Raw genomic sequence first — 16,825 nt, forward strand, 5'->3', positions numbered from 1 at the left:
TCAAGTACCAGGGTGTCTTCACAAAGGGCAGTCACAACCCTGGTCAAGGAACACATTTAATTTCTCAGTGGGAAAATAGACCATTAAATATATGGAAAACAAAACAAAGCAAGGGCCTCTATATGAAATCTAATATTCTGTGAAACGCATTCCCATGGGTGCCTCCAGAACATTTCTGCTTTTAAAATACGACTGCAAAGAGTAGTAGGAAGTACTTGGTTCCAAGGCATGGGTTTGAATTCCAGCTCTGATACTTACAAGTTGTATAATCATAAACTAATTAAACTCTCTGAACCATGAGGTTCTCATCTGAGTAATGTAAGCTACCACTTACTTCACAAGATTATTGTGACAGTATAAGGGTATAAAGTGTGCAATGTCTACACAGAGTCCAGATTCACTAGTTGGCAGCTTCTTTATATTAAAAACAAAAACAAACAAAAAAACCTGAAATTTTCTAAGTTAAGTGAGAGGGTAATCTGGGGAACATATCAGCTCATTTCCAAGTATGAGATCCTGTGATTAAGGGAAACACAGGCTTCCCTGAAGATTTACATTTATTGGTGTCATATTTAGATATATTCAGTAAAAGCTGTTTTCTCCATTTTTTGTTTGAGTCAAAATAAATGGCCACTATATATTTATCCATTGATCTTAGTTGTTTAAAACACAAACAACTAATTCTTTATTTCATCAGGCAGCTACTGAAATATCTAAAAACAGTTTCAGACTGAGTCAGTTATATGCCCCTATCTTACTTCATACCTATATAGGTAGGGTAAGTTAACTTTTTCCTATCTTTCTGGATTCTTGAACAAAACTTTATATTCATAAATAAAAGTCACTGATATTATGTTCATATTCTAGAGATAAAATATTTTTCCACATTGAGACAGAAAGCAAAATGTAAATAATTTCGAGAGAAGATAAATGGTTTGCATTCACACTGAAGCGGAGTGAATGTTATCAGATCCTTCTGTCCTGCGGAAAGTTTCTGGTAAAAGAGGGAGAATGGGTGCTTCTGCATACTGGGAGAAAGCAGAATGCAGGTGAGTTGGAGCTGAGGATGAGATGGGAGACAGGTGGAATAAAGGGATTTTTTTTTTTTGGAATTTTTATTTTGTTATATTAGTCACCATACATTACATCCCCAGTTTTTGATATAAAGTTCCATGATTCATTACTTGCGTATAACACCCAGTGCACCATGCAATATGTGACCTCCTTAATACCCATCACCGGCTTATCCCAATCCCCCACCACCCTCCCCTCTGAAGCCCTCAGTTTGTTTCCCAGAGTCCACAGTCTCTCATGGTTCTATTCTTAAGGGAAAATTAGCTAACTGGAACAGTTTCACCAAGGGCAGATTCTGCTCATAAAGAGCTTACAAATGGGTATCTCATTGCATCTAAGAAACAGGAAACAGTCATTGAAACAATTTCAATACTGAAAAATACTTGAAAAATAATGAAAAAAATACTTGAAGGGCCATCTGTCCAGTAAGCTTCAAATTTAGCTGACAATTTAAACTACCATGGGAGTCTTTTCAGAGTGCAAGTTCCTGAATTCCACCCTAAACCTTGAGCTGGGCATAAGAATATTTGTGAATCAACTGTGATTCCTCATTCCAAGTGATTGACATCCCAAACTGACATGGGCTGACTTTAGCAAAAGGAAATTGTTGCAAACATACAGGGAAGTTCTTAGATGGCTAAAGAACCAAGTTTGGGGAGGATGCAATGACACAGAGCAGAAAGGTAACCAGGGCAACAGCAGAGAACCCATTTGGTATCCAGCCTGTGAGGAAGGGCTCCCAAACAGGGACACACAGCTGCTGTCAGCACCAATGAGCCACGGATTTCCCCACCCTGCTTTTTTGGGCCACTATCTCCAGGTTCAAGACCCAGGTGGCTGCATCTGGTTGGTGGTTAAGACTAGGTCATGTCTGACCAACTGAAGAGGCTTGGAAAGTGATTACCTGTTCTTCTCTGATTCTGTAGAGGGATGTAGGCTCCTACAAAAAAAAAATTCTATAGTAGAAGTTTAAAGTGAGAAGCAAAGAGAGTAAATGATCTCAAATAAAAGTCCGAATGTAGGCTCCAGGTTTGGTGCAGCAATTGTCTCTATTTTATTATTCTCCCATCCTCAATCTTTTAGCTTGTCACCTCTTAGTCATAATATGATTGTTATGCTCCATGCAACATCTTCCCACACCAATACCAATTTGAGGCAAGAAGAAAAATGGCACTAGATTTTCTCTTCACAAGACTTCAGTTTTTTTTTTTTCTGAGAGGAAAATATTTCCCAGAACTTTTCCCACCATGTCTCCCAATCCAAAGATTTTACCTTATATTTTATTGCCCAGAACTGACTTACATGCTATTTCCTAAGTCAATTACTCTCCAAATGCAATGGAATTGTCATGGTGGCAATAGATCTGTAATGTTTCTAGGTTTAGGATAAGCACCTGCCTTCCCTAAGATAGAAGGTGCCACCATTTTAGGCAAAGCCAGTCTGAGTTAGTTGACACAAAGGCAGAGACTTGGCTTATTGGTAGGCAATGAATGACCTCACCACATACAGATAACACATAACACATAGTAGTAGGCACTGCACCATGATCATCTCCACCAAACTATTGTATAGTTGAAGTATTTGGATTTCGTTCTGTGCTTGAGAGGTATCAGAGCTGATGAGGTGACTACTGAATACTCTGTCATGGAGAGTGGCTGCATGGTTGACTTCCTAGTGAATATCAATATTCATACACTTTCCCCATAAACCTCTGTCTCTTCCCCGACAAAACTAATACACTTTGGGTTATACACTGTGGAATTTAGATACAGGTAAATATCAAAAGGTGAATAAACTTTCTTGTTTAATTTAATAAATAGAATTACATGCTCTTGCTCAATTATGTAAATTTAACAATGGCTTTGTTTTACAAACACAAAGTCATATTGGTCATAAGAAGAAATAAAATATAAAGGATTTCTTAATAAATATGCAGTTAATTATGCTTATCATTATAACACTCTCAAAAAAAGGCATGCATAATTTTCTTCTCCCTCTTTTCTGTCCTTTATCAAGTGCATATTTAAATTCATCATGAAAAAAGGGGGAGAAAGTTCATAGTGTTTTTGTGATCAAACACCTTTTCTAATTAATCTTGGCATCTCAGTATAATGACATTGAATCTTATTAAATTAACTTTTTATGCCCTATTAGGGGTGTCTTCATAAAAAAACATGTCATTTGTGGAAGTATTTTTTTTTTTACCTCAAGAGATACAACTTACCTTCAAAAGTCTTTGAATTAAGGAATATTTAAATTATTTATTTTATTATATTTATATGTTCTTTCTTTATATTTATATTTGCTAATTCAGATGATAAACATTATATATATTTGACATACAATAAAAATATAGTTTATATAAGAGCATGCCTACAACAAAAACCCAAATGGTCTTTTACTCATTTTTTTTCTTAAAATAAATAGTTGCAATTGAAAAAATGACCTTCATCAGAGATCTTCAATTCAATAATGCCACAATCATGTTTAGAAGAGGTTCAATAAAGAAAACTTGGTTGTGACTTTGGTGTTTCTATAGAGGTTTTCTTGACTTTTGTTTTTATTATCTCCCTTGAGAAGCCTTTGGCAAAGTAAGTATTAAAATTTCTTCACTATTCTCATTAAGAACTTGGGTGCAAAAAAAAAGGTAGATTAGAAATTGCTCCCTAAGATGAAGCAGGAGGAAGTAGATTGGAAGGACCTAAGCAGAATCTTCTGAAATGTATTCAGAAAGACCATAATTATACAAATAAGATTCTTTTTCTGGACTTCTGTTTCTAGTGGCAAGTGTTTGACTCGGGGAAAGTTAGGTATTCACAGAGGACTGCTTCAGGGATGGGCAAGTCACTGTCCTTACACTCTTTTTCTATAGTTTTGACCTTCTCAAGGATAAGATTTGTTGTTTCTCACATTAACTGTTATTACCATAGTGCCTGGCAGGAAGTGGATCTGAGTAAATTTTGATTCATCTTAATGGAATTGACTTCTTCAATTAGGTCCAAGGAGGATCTATGAATGCCTAACAATTGACTTCCACTGACCAGATGGTAAGTTCTATTTGGCTTATAACCTTTCAATCAAACACGCTGAAATAACTATTGCCAAGTGTTCTTAGTAGCTGTTCTCTGGTAACCCATAATATCTGTGGAATTGAAACATTTTCAATTATCCAGGGATCCTTCTTCCATTCTTAATTCCCCAACAAGAAAAGTTGAAGGCAGTTAAAGATCAAAAGAAGAAAAACCCAAGAATGCCACAGATCAAACTTTAGATGAACGAAACTTGTGTGTATTCTTTAAGGCCCTTAATCAGATAATGTTTCTTAGACAGTAACCCAACCCAGCTCAGAAAATGAGGCATATTTGCAGAGAAAATTGAGCTAGGCTTTGAAGTCTATGCCCAATTCTATCTTTTTTTTGGTGCCCTGACTCTGGATAAATCACTTAAGTCTAAAGACCTTATCCTCTCCATCTTTCAAACAGAGGTAATGATAATTGATACAGAGGTTTATTATGAAAAACATATAAATAAAATAATGGATATGGAAAGAATATACTGTGGTGGGCAGACTTCTAAATACCCCTCCCCACTAATATTCCCAGTCTCCTGGTATTCACAGACATGTAAAATCCCCTTGTGTTGAATAACTTGTTTCTAGCTAATAGAATAGGGAAAGAGCAATAGAATGATTTTTTTGCGATTAGGTTAAACAAGACTATATCTACCCACCAGCTGACTTTCTTTCTCTTGCTAACTCTGAAAAAGTAGACTGTCCTGTTGGAGAGTCCCACGTAGGGAAAGTAGTAAAGGTGGCTTCTAGCCAATAGCCAGTAGGCAACTGAGGTCCACAGTCCAATATCCTGAAAGAAACTGAATATTGCCATCAACCTTATAAATGAACTTAATAAAGATCCTTTGCCAGTTGAGCCTAGTGTTGAGACCATAACCCTGTCTGATACCTTGATTGTGTAACCTTGAAGTAGAGGACCCAGTTAAGCCATGACCAGACAACTGATCCTGACAACTGTGAAAAGATGAGTGTGTGCTGTTTTAAGCTTTTAAGTTTTTGGTATGTTAAGCAGTAATAGGTAATTAATAAAAATAAAAACTAAATATATATACACATGCGTGTATGTATATATATACACATACATATACATGTGTGCCTATACGCATCTTCATATATATGTACATACATGTGTGAATGACACACCATAATTATATATATACCTATATATGTAATATATAACATAAAATTATGCTTATATAAATATACTCTTCCTTCACTGCATTACTTTTCTTTAACCACAGTGATAGGAACAGCATCAGATAATATGTCTAGTTACTAGCTCAAAAACTTTGCAGTAAACTTTCAACAAATGAAAAGTGTCACTAGGAAAATGCTGGCTGGTCAAGGGCCACTATGTATCACAGAGAAGCTGTCTGGCCCTTTGCCTTCCAGGTGTAGAAACTTGATTCATAAATGTCTTAAAATGGAGTAGATTTGAAGGCTGTGTCATGCAAAAGAAGCACATAGAATATAAATCTAAATGTAAAATAAATGGGTAACTTGTAATGAAAACTGTCAGGTTCTCTGAACTAGAAAGCTTGGGGCAGGATCTACAGCCTTCTCTCCCTGAGGGCCCCTGGCACAATTGTCAGCCTGCCATTTCTATCTCTCATATGTTGCTGTAAGGCTTGGAAGGAATGGGGCTTTAGTCAAAAGACCAACATTTATGGAAACTTCTTTTTTTTTTTTAAAAGATTTTATTTATTTATTCGACAGAGATAGAGACAGCCAGCGAGAGAGGGAACACAAGCAGGAGGAGTGGGAGAGGAAGAAGCAGGCTCATAGCAGAGGAGCCTGATGTGGGGCTCGATCCCAGAACGCCGGGATCACGCCCTGAGCCGAAGGCAGACGCTTAACCGCTGTGCCACCCAGGCGCCCCCATTTATGGAAACTTCTGGATAAGAAGTGCTGATACTTGTCTCTGCGTCTTTCAGAAATCTTTATTGCTGAATAGCCTTTATGACTGGCACAGCCTTTTCTAAGATGATTATGATCTTGCTCACCCAACTGTGCACCCAGGGAGTATTTTGTCTCTGAGGTGACTTTTGTTTAGCTCTGTGCTTATTAATTGTGTGCTAATTGCATGGCTTAGTTCTCATTGTCTGGGCTTCCATGTGTATCTAGATGATGTGATGGGTACTCTCCTGCATGGCCCATGTCATAGAATCTCTAACACAGTGATGTCAGAAAAGCATGCTTTCCCGATATGTATTGCTTCACAGATTTATGTAAGAATAACCAGAAAGTGCCTGTCACAGTGAGCAAAGCTTGGGTTTCCAGTATCTATCACAGCTCATCTCTTTTCTTCTCCCCTTGAACAAGTTATACAATTTATCAATGCTTCAGTTACTCCCTTACATAAGTGACACATAACAATGCCCACTTCATAGTTTTAATTTGATGGCTCAAGAAATAAAAACAAACAAAAACAAAATGAAACAAAAACAAAAGAGAGAACATCTATTAAAACCTCCAAACATTTGGCTAAGGCCCATATAGATGCATTGATTTGGGTCATTAAAACTATAAGATAGGAATAATTATTATTCTGATTTTATTGGTAAAGCTCAAGTAAGTCAAAAAATGTGCCCTAAGTTATTGAATTTATAAGTAATGGAGCTTAGATGGGAGATCATGTTGTCTTCTTTTAGGAAGAATATTTATTCATACTTAGCTCAAACAATTGGTCACTGGTATTTCTGATTCTGTCACTGCCCCTCTGCAGTCTATTTCATCCATGACAGAGAACCTAAATAAAATAAATATAAACTACATAATAAATTAAAATAAAATAAAATAATCAATGTTAAATGTTTAAATAATTTAATAAATTATTAAATAAGTAATGTTTTAGTAATTTTATCATAAAATAAATTACATATAGAAATTAACAAATCAAGTAACATATATTTGTTCGGAGAACTCAGAATAGTTCCCATTGCATAGTAGTATGCAATATATGTTAATTAACAAGTATTTCATTCTTAACTAAGATTGTTAAGATCCATTGTTGCACATACATCATTTAATTTCAACTTTTATTCTTAGTCACATATGTAATACTAAGTTTTGTTCCTCTGACTTCTTTTGCTCCAGAAAAGTTCAAGGGATTAACTTGATGTGGATGAGAACATTTCACCCATCCCTGACTTGTTCTCCAACTTTTCTTTCCTTCCTTCCTTCCTTCCTTCCTTCCTTCCTTCCTTCCTTCCTTCCTTCCTTCCTTCTTCCCTTTCTCTTTTTCTCCCTTCCCTTCTTCTATCCTTACTTTTCATTCAAAGAATGCTTATTGTGTGACTGTTCTGTGACAGATTCTAGTTACAGAAGATGAAGACCATGGTGAAGATTGGATTGAGGTATAGATACTATAACAAATCAGCATGAAACCATGAAGGTTTATGTCAGATTCATGTGACATGTCTATCTCAAGTCAACAGGGTGTCTTCACTCAGGGCCCTGGATGATGGATATGCATCTCTGTGTTTCCATGACAGCTGAGAGAAGAGAAAAGGAACGTGATAGTTATGCATTATTAAAGTGTCACTTTAATAGTGGCACATATCACTTCCATGCATCTCTTCTGAGCCATGGAGTCCCATGGCCATACATAACTTGAAGGAAAAGTGTAATTTTCTCTTTTCCCAGGCAGCAAACCTGGTAAACAACATAGAAACCTTGAGGGACAACTCTAAATATGTGTCTCTGACCTCACTTCTAAAAAGTTCAAGGAAGTTTGCAGATAGACATTAATGCCTCACTGTCTTGTTCCTGATTAACTACTTTGTTCTCTTTCCGTTTCCTTCATTCAGCCATCCAATCATTTATTGAATGTAGAGTATATCGGAGGCACTGGAGATACAACAAACAATAAAATTAAAAAAAAAAAAAACAAGAAAAAAATACATAGCTCTTATGTCATTTATGTTGTAAAAAATAATATAAAATATTTAATATGTCAGAAGGTGATTATGGCTTTATACTAAGGAGGAAAAAAAAAACAGGGAAGTTTGGGGGGTTGCATAGAGAATGATGATATGTAAGAAGAAATGTAATTAGGATCAGTGCTGCTCAAATTGAAATTTCAGTATGGAATTCATAAGTAAAGCTTCATTTTACATCTAAATATGTCCAGAAGCAACTTAAAACACTTGCTTATAAGAACCATTTGGTGAGAGAGGCGAAAAGATGGTGGAGGAGTAGGGGACCCTTTTTTCAACTGGTCCCCTGAATCGAGCTAGATATCTACCAGACCATCCTGAACTCACAAAATCAGCCTGATACATGGGAAGATACATCTGGATCTCTACAAACAAACATCTCCAGCACTGAGTATTGAGATACAAAGTGGGGAGCCATGAATCCATGCACAGATATCAGAAGATAAATGGAAGGGGGAGGGAGCCACCATGCTCGGACTTCAGGAAGCAGTAGCCACCTGCATTAGGGAGCAGGCCTGACTGGTGGACCAGCACCCGTGAGAAAGCAGACTGAGACCGTGAGCCCAGAAGCGCGTGTGTGACCAGACTGAAAAACAGAGCTCCAGAGAGCTCACTGGAACCGGACTGAAACTGGGAGCTCGGGAGCCCATGCAGGAACCATGGTGTCTGGCAGTGTTAGAAGCCCAAAGACAGAGACGTGCCAGGTCTGGAAGCAAAGGCTGGCAGAGTGGCTGTGGGGCACACAACCTGGGACTCTGCAGGGGTTTTAGCAGCACCAACAGAAACAGAGTTAAAGTGGCCAGGAGACCTGTTTGTTTCCCAGAGTCCAGAGTCTCTCATGGTTCATACGTATGGTGACGAATATAACGAAATAAAAATAATAAAAAAATTAAAAAAAAAATAAAACAGTAAAATAAATAAATAAATAAATAAATGTGTCCAGGAGAGCTCAGTGGAGAATGGACTATGATCTCTCTATTCTGAGACAGAGGCTAGGATACGGCCACTGCTGCTCTGACTCTCAAGAGTCACAGAAAATTTCCAGGGAAAGCCGCCAGAGAACAAAAGCCCAGAAATACCGGTACACATAGTGCCCATCCCCATCCCCCCTCACAGGGGACAGGGCAACTCTACCCAAACAAGGTTGCCTGACTATCAGCACAGCAGGCCCCCACCCAAGAAGGCAGCCTGAAAAATCAAGAAGCCCACATCCCTAAGGTCCCTATAAAACAAGTGCACACTGCCTGAGTCCTGGTCAATAATTCGGGTTCTGTGCATTCCCGCAAACTCTCCTCATCAGAATGACGAGGAGAAACCCTCAACAAAGAAAGGATACAGAGACTATGGCCTCTGCCACAGAACTGATGGATATGGATATAACCAAATTGTCAGAAATGGAGTTCAGAGTAACAATGCTCAAGATGATGTGTAGGCTTGAAAAAGGTATTAACGAAAATATTAACGAGAATATAGATTCTCTAAGGGTAGAAATGAGAGTGAACCTGGAAGAAATTAAAAAAGGTATGAATCAAATGCAGTCTAAACTAGATGCTCTGATGGCCAGGGTAAATGAGGCAGAAGGATGAATTAGTGAATTGGAGATAGGATGGTAGAAAAGAAAGTAAAAATGGAAACTTGGCTCAAAAAAAATTCAATCTCAAGAATGTAGAATACAGGAGCTTACTGACTCAATGAAACATTCCAATTTCAGAATCATTGGCATCCCTGAGGGGTGAAGAAAGAGAGAGGTCTAGAAGATATATTTGAACAAATTGTAGCTGAGAACTTCCCTAATCTGGAAAAGGAAACAATCATTCATGTCCAAGAGGCAGAGAGGACACCTCCCAAGATCAATGAGAACAGACCTAAACCATGTCACATCATAGTGCAATTTGCAAATATTAGGTCCAAAGATACAGTCTTGAAAGTGGCCAGGGGGAAGAAAATCCTTAATACAGGAGAAAAATATCAGAATAACATCAGACCTGTCTACAGAGACCTGGCAGATCAGGAAGGGATGGCAAGGTATTTTCAGAGCATTAAGTGAGAAGAACATGCAACCAAGGATCCTTTATCCATCAAGGCTGTCATTCAGAATTGATGGAGAGATAAGGACCTTCCAAGATCGGCAGAAACTGAAGGAATTTGTGACCACCAAGCCAGCCCTACATAAGATTTTAGGGGGGGGGTTCTATAAAAGTAAAAAGACCCCAAGAGTTATACAGAACAGAAATTTACAATCAATAGAAACAGACCTCACAGGCCACATGACATCATTAAAATCCTATGTCTCAATAATCACTCTCAATGTGAATGGCCTAAATGCTCCCATAAAACACCACAGGGTTGCAGATTGGATAAAAAGACATGACCCATCCATTTGCTGTCTATAAGAGACTCATTTTGAGCCTAAAGATACATCCAGACAGAAAGTGAAGGGATGGAAAACCATTTTTCATGTCAATGGACCTCAAAAAAAGCTGGAGTAGCAATTCTCATATCAGACAGATTACATTTTAAACTAAAGACTGTAGTTAAAGAAGGACACTATATTATTCTTAAAAGATGTATCCAACAACTGGATGTGACAATTATAAATATCTATGCCCCCAACAGGGGAGCAGCTAGATACACAAGCCAACAATTAACCAGAATAAAGAGACATATAGGTAATAGTATGTTAATAGTAGGGGACCTCAACACTCCTCTCTCAGCAATAGACAGATCACCTAAGCAGAAAATCAACAAAGAAACAAGAGCTTTGAATGGCACACTGGACCAGACAGACCTTATGGATATATACAGAACACTACACCCCAGAACAAAAGAATACTCATTCTTTTCAAATTCACAAGGAACTTTCTCCAGAATAGACCATATACTGGGTCACAAAACAAGTCTCAACCAATACCAAAAGACTGAGATTATTCCCTGCATATTCTCACACCACAATGCTTTGAAACTGAACTCAATCACAAGGAAAAATTTGGAAGAAATTCAAATACTTGGAAACTAAGAACCATCCTGCTCAAGAATGATTGGGTAAACAAGGTAATTAAGAAGTAGAATAAACAATTTTTGGAGACCAGCGAAAATGAAAACACATTGATCCAAAACCTATGGGACACTGCAAAGGCAGACCTAAGGGTAAAATACATACCTATGCAGCCTCATGCAAAAGAATAGAAAAATCTAAAATGTAGTTTTTGTATCTCACCTCAAGAACCTGGAGCTGGAACAGAAGAACAGGCCTAACCCACGCATGAGAAGGCAGGTGATCAAGATTAAAGCAGAGATCAATGAATTAGAAACCAGAAGCACAGTAGAGCAGATCAACAAAACTAGAAGCTGGTTCTTTGAAAGAATAAAGATAGATAAGCCACTGGGCAGACATATTCAAAAGAATAGAGAAAAAACCCAAATTAATAAAATTATGAATGAAAGGAGAGAGATCATGACCAAAACCAATGAAATAGGAAGGATCATTAGAAACTTTTATCAATAGCTTTATGCCAATACATTAAACAACCTGGAAGGAATGGATGCCTTCCTGGAAACCTATAAACTACCAAGACTGAATCATGAAGATATTGATTATTTAAACAGACTGATTAATTATGAAGAGATTGAGGCAGGGATCAAAAACCTCCCCCAAAAACAAGAGTCCAGGGCCTGACGGATTCCCTGGGGAATTCTACCAAATATTCAAAGAAGAAATAATACCTATTCTCCTGAAGCTGATTCAAAAAATAGAAACAGAAGGAAAACTATAAAACTCATTCTATGAGGCCACTATTACCTGATCCCCAAATCAGGCAAAGACCCCATCAAAAAGGAGAATTACAGACCAATATCCCTGATGAATATGGCTGCCAAAATTCTCAACAAGATCCTAGCTAATAGGATGGAACAGTACATTAAAAGGATTATCCATAATGACCAAATGGGATTCATCCCTGGGATACAAGGGTGGTTCGACATTCTCAAATCGATCAGTGTGATATATCATATCATTAAGAAAAGAGTCAAGAGCCATATGATCCTCTCAATTGATGCAGAAAAAGCATTTGACAAAATACAGCATCCTTTCCTAATTAAAACCCTTCAGAGTGTAGGGATAGAGGGTACATTCCTCAATTTCATAAAAAATATCTATGAAAAGCCTACAGCGAATATCATTCTCAATGGGGAAAAACTGGAAGCCTTTTCCTTACGATCAGGAACACAACAAGGATGCCCACTCGCGCCATTATTATTCAACATAGTACTAGAAGTCCTTGCAACAGCAATCAGACAACAAAAAGGGATAAAATGTATTCAAATCTGCAAAGAAGAAGTCAAACTGTCTCTCTTTGCAGATGACATGATACTCTATATTGAAAACCCAAAAGACTCTACCCCTAAACTACTAGAACTTATAGAGCAATTCAGTAATGTGGCGGGATACAAATCAATGCTCAGAAATCAGTTGCATTTCTATGCATGAACAATGACTACAGAAAGAGAAATTACGGAATCCATTCCATTTACAATAGCACCAAAATCATACGTTATCTCTGAATTAACTTAAAGGAAGACATAAAGGATCTATATTTTAGAAACTTCAGATCACTCTTGAAAGACATTGAAGAAGACACAAAAAGTTGGAAAAATATTCCATCCTCATGGATCGGAGGAATAAACATAGTTAAAATGTCTATGCTACCCAGAGCAATCTACACTTTCAATGCCATCCCAATCTAAATACCAATGTCATCTTTCAAAGAACTAGAACAAAGAGCCCTTAAATTTGTGTGAAACCAGAAAAGTCCCCGAATCCCCAAGGAATTGTTGAAAAGGAAAAACAGAGCTGGGGCATTACGTTGCCTGATTTCAAGCTATACTGCAAAGCTGTGATCACCAAGACCACATGGTACTGGCACAAAAACAGAATCACAGAACAATGGAACAGAATAGAGAACCCAGAAATGGACCCTCGGCTCTTTGGGCAACTAATCTTTGACAAAGCAGGAAATAACATGCAGTGGAAAAAAAGACAGTCTCTTCAATAAATGGTGCTGGAAAAATTGGACAGCTATATGAAAAGAATAAAACTTGACCACTCTCTCATACCATACACAAAGATAAACTCCAAATGGATGAAAGACCTCTATGTGAGACAGGAATCCATCAGAATCATAGAGGAAAACATAGGCTGTAACCTCTTTGACATCAGCCACAGCAACTTCTTTCATGACACATCTCCAAAGGCAAGAGAAACAAAAGAAAAAATAAACTCGTAGGACTACATCAAGATAAAAAGCTCCTGAACAGCAAGGGAAATAGTAAAAAAAAAAAAAAAAAAAAAAAATAGCCCACGAATGGGAGAAGATATTTGCAAAGGACACTACAGATAAAAGACTGGTATCCAAGATCTATAAAGAACTTCTCAATCTCGATACATGAGAAACAAATAATCAAATAAAAAAATGGGCAGAAGATATGAACAGACACTTTTCCAATGATGACATACAAATGGCTAACAGACACCTGAAAAAATGTTCAAAATCATTAACCATCAGGGAAATTCAAATCAAAACCACACTAAGATACCACCTTATGCCAGTTAGAATGGCAAAAATTGATAAGGTAAGAAACAACAATTGCTGGAGAGGATGTGGAGAAACGGGATCCCTCTTACACTGTTGGTGGGAATGCAAGTTGGTATAGCCACTTTGGAAAACAGTGTGGAGGTCCCTTAAAAAGTTAAAAATTGAGCTACCCTGTGATCCAGCCATTGCACTACTGGGTATTTACCCCAAAGCTACAGAAGTAGTGAAGAGAAGGGCCATATGCACCTCAATGTTCATAGCAGCATTGTCCACAATAGCTAAATTGTGGAAGGAGCCAAGATACCCTTCAACAGATGACTGGATTAAGAAGTTGTGGTCCATATATACAATGGAATATTAGCCATCAGAAAGAACAATTACCCAACATTTGCAGCAACATGGGCGGAACTGGAGGAGATTATGTTAAGTGAAATAAGTCAAGCAGAGAAAGACAATTACCATATGGTTTCACTCATTTATGGAACATAAGAAATAGGAAGATTGGTAGGAGAAGAAAGGGAAGAATGAAGGAGGGTAGACAGAAGGGGGAATGGACCATGAGAGACTGTGGACTCTGGGAAACAAACTGAGGGCTTCAGAGGGGAGGGGAATGGGGGACTGGGATAGGCTGGTGATGGGTATTAAGGACGGCACATATTGCATGGTGCACTGAGTGTTATACACAAATAATGAATCATGGAACATTACATCATAGATAATAGAAGAATGAATAACTCCTTTTCAGAAGACTTTTTTTTTTTTTTATGTTAGTGAATCTAAGAAAGTTTAGGTTGCAAACACCAGAACTTCTCAAAGTCCCTTACTTAAGGTTGGAAATGAAATAGCTAAGAATATATCATGGTAATAAGGATTAGGAAATTGATTCCCATTCTAAATATCTTCGCTCATTTAGCTCCAAACTTGCAATGCTTCCATGGAACTAAAAATATCACTCTGAGCAGACATGGCTCATTCTACCTAGTAAAACTTCTTTGAATTAATCTTACTGAGAGTCCATTAGAATTGAATGTTAGTCCTCAAGCTTTCCTACATGTCTGTTTTGTCCCTACCTTTTTTTCTAAGCTAATGAGATCTTCACTTTCACTTTGACCTTATCATGCTCATACTGCACTTCACTTTTTGTCAGGTAAGAAATATCAGCCTGCTGGTGCCAGTCATCTTACCACTTTGGAAAAAATCTCCATTTTTTCCTGGGTTTGTGTGTATTAAACTGTATACCAATTTCTCACATATGAAGATTTAACTGATATTCTTAAAAAGGAAATTGATATGATCAGGAAAATATTAAAGACATTGCTTGAAGGTGAAAAATATATCACTGTCTAATAATTTCCACCAAATGTATTTTTATGAAATATGGACTATTCTATAGTCTAATGGTAAATGCCTATAGTCTAAATTATCATACGGTTTCACTTATTTGTGGAACATAAGGACTAGCAGGGAGATCGGTAGGAGAAGGAAGGGAAGAATGAAGGGGTAAACAGAAGGAGGAATGAACCATGACAGACTATGGACTCTGGGAAACAAACTGAGGGTTTCAGAGAGGAGGGGGATGGGGGATGGGGACAGGCCGGTGATGGGTATTAAGGAGGGCATATATTGCATGGAGTACTGGGTGTTATACGAAAACAATGAATCATGGAGCACTACATCTAAAACTAATGATGTACTTGTATGGTGACTAACATAACATAATAAAAAATTAAAAAAAAATAAATGCCTATAATCTAATGGTTAAAATGCCCTTCAGATTGGAGAGATAAACAACACATATAGCAGGGAGAGCCCTAAAGGCTAGGCAAAGGGGCTTCACATTCTTGTGAAAGCACTGGAGAGTCAGGAAGTCATTTATTTATTTATTTTTTTAATAGTAGTGAGACACTGGAGTCAAAGAATTCATTGATTCATTAACTCATTCTGGTTTCTGTCATGTAGCTGCTCTTCCTAATTGGGGACCTCTTTTTCATTATGTATAGTATTGGAGGAAGCTACTGCCCATATCATGCAATAGAAGCAATGCATGCAGAGAGATACCTTTCAGCTTGACCAAACAGACCCACCAAATTGGGGTTTCGGTTGTCAATATAACAACATAAAGATATGGGGATGTTTGGGATTCACAGCCACTATATTACTAATAGTGGTGGCTGCTGGTTAGTACAATAGCAACGATGATATACAGGCTAGAATACTAACATATTAGCTACTGGAAATGCAGCCCGAAAAAGCCTCCAAAAAACATCCTGAATGAATTCCCAAAGGATGTGTGGATGGCTACTTGTCAGATGCAGCTGGCCAGCCCAAGACCTCAGCAGTGGTGATCAGGCACAGAGACAGAGTTAGCCAACATAACATTGGATCTGCTCTTCTTTCTGCTAATGGAACAGAGGAGATGACTACGTATGGTAAACATACAGAAAGTTTTTCATCTTATCTTTGGTATCCTAATTCGGAGGTGACTAGAAGTTCAAGTAGCTGATCTAACATATCCGAGTACAGTGCCTCTGGCTTCTTCTGGAGTCTGTCTGGCATGGTGGAATTTTGCCTGAGTATCCACAGTCTTTGAGGACTCGGGAACAGAAGGTGGCTGCTGAGAAATAGTCTTTGCAGACCCTGATGGGAGTCCTACTAGATTTTGTAGTAGAAATCCTTGGAGTGAACAAATGTTGGCTGAGCTGGAATCTTGTTCTGGAGTCTCTCCCATAACCCCTCATCAACAGGCATTTGATTTACTGCCTTTGGAATATCATCCTGGAATTCTTGGATACCAGTATCTGTATTGAGGGATCTACCATGACCATGTCTGTCTCATGTATCCCAGGTCACCCTGAGAGGATGGATGTCTCCCCATAGCCACAGGTGGGAAAAGGTTGGAATAGGTGAGTTACTTTGCTGCTGACAGACCAGTCAGGAAGTCTGTGCCCTCTAGAACTGGACTGTAGCTCAGAAGGCCTGGGATCTCAGTGGCACACTTCTCCACCAGTTCTACTCCATTTGTAGCAGGGGACAGGGGAATATATGTACCAATGTCATGCATATCCATTACCATACCTTTAAAAAAAAGTATATATGACACTGCCTATTTCTCATCTTGCAGAATAGCTTTGGCTCATACTTATTATCCTATC

The 16,825-nt window shown here is 37.9% G+C and overlaps 1 pseudogene; it reads left to right on the top strand.

The window, feature by feature from the left end:
- The first annotated feature begins 14,790 nt into the window (after positions 1 to 14,790).
- LOC113263373 (sorting nexin-19-like) lies at positions 14,791 to 16,550 on the top strand (annotated as a pseudogene).
- The last annotated feature ends 275 nt before the right edge of the window (positions 16,551 to 16,825 follow it).

Source organism: Ursus arctos, unplaced genomic scaffold (genome assembly GCF_023065955.2).
Source record: "Ursus arctos isolate Adak ecotype North America unplaced genomic scaffold, UrsArc2.0 scaffold_1, whole genome shotgun sequence".
NCBI classification, from domain to species: domain Eukaryota; kingdom Metazoa; phylum Chordata; class Mammalia; order Carnivora; family Ursidae; genus Ursus; species Ursus arctos.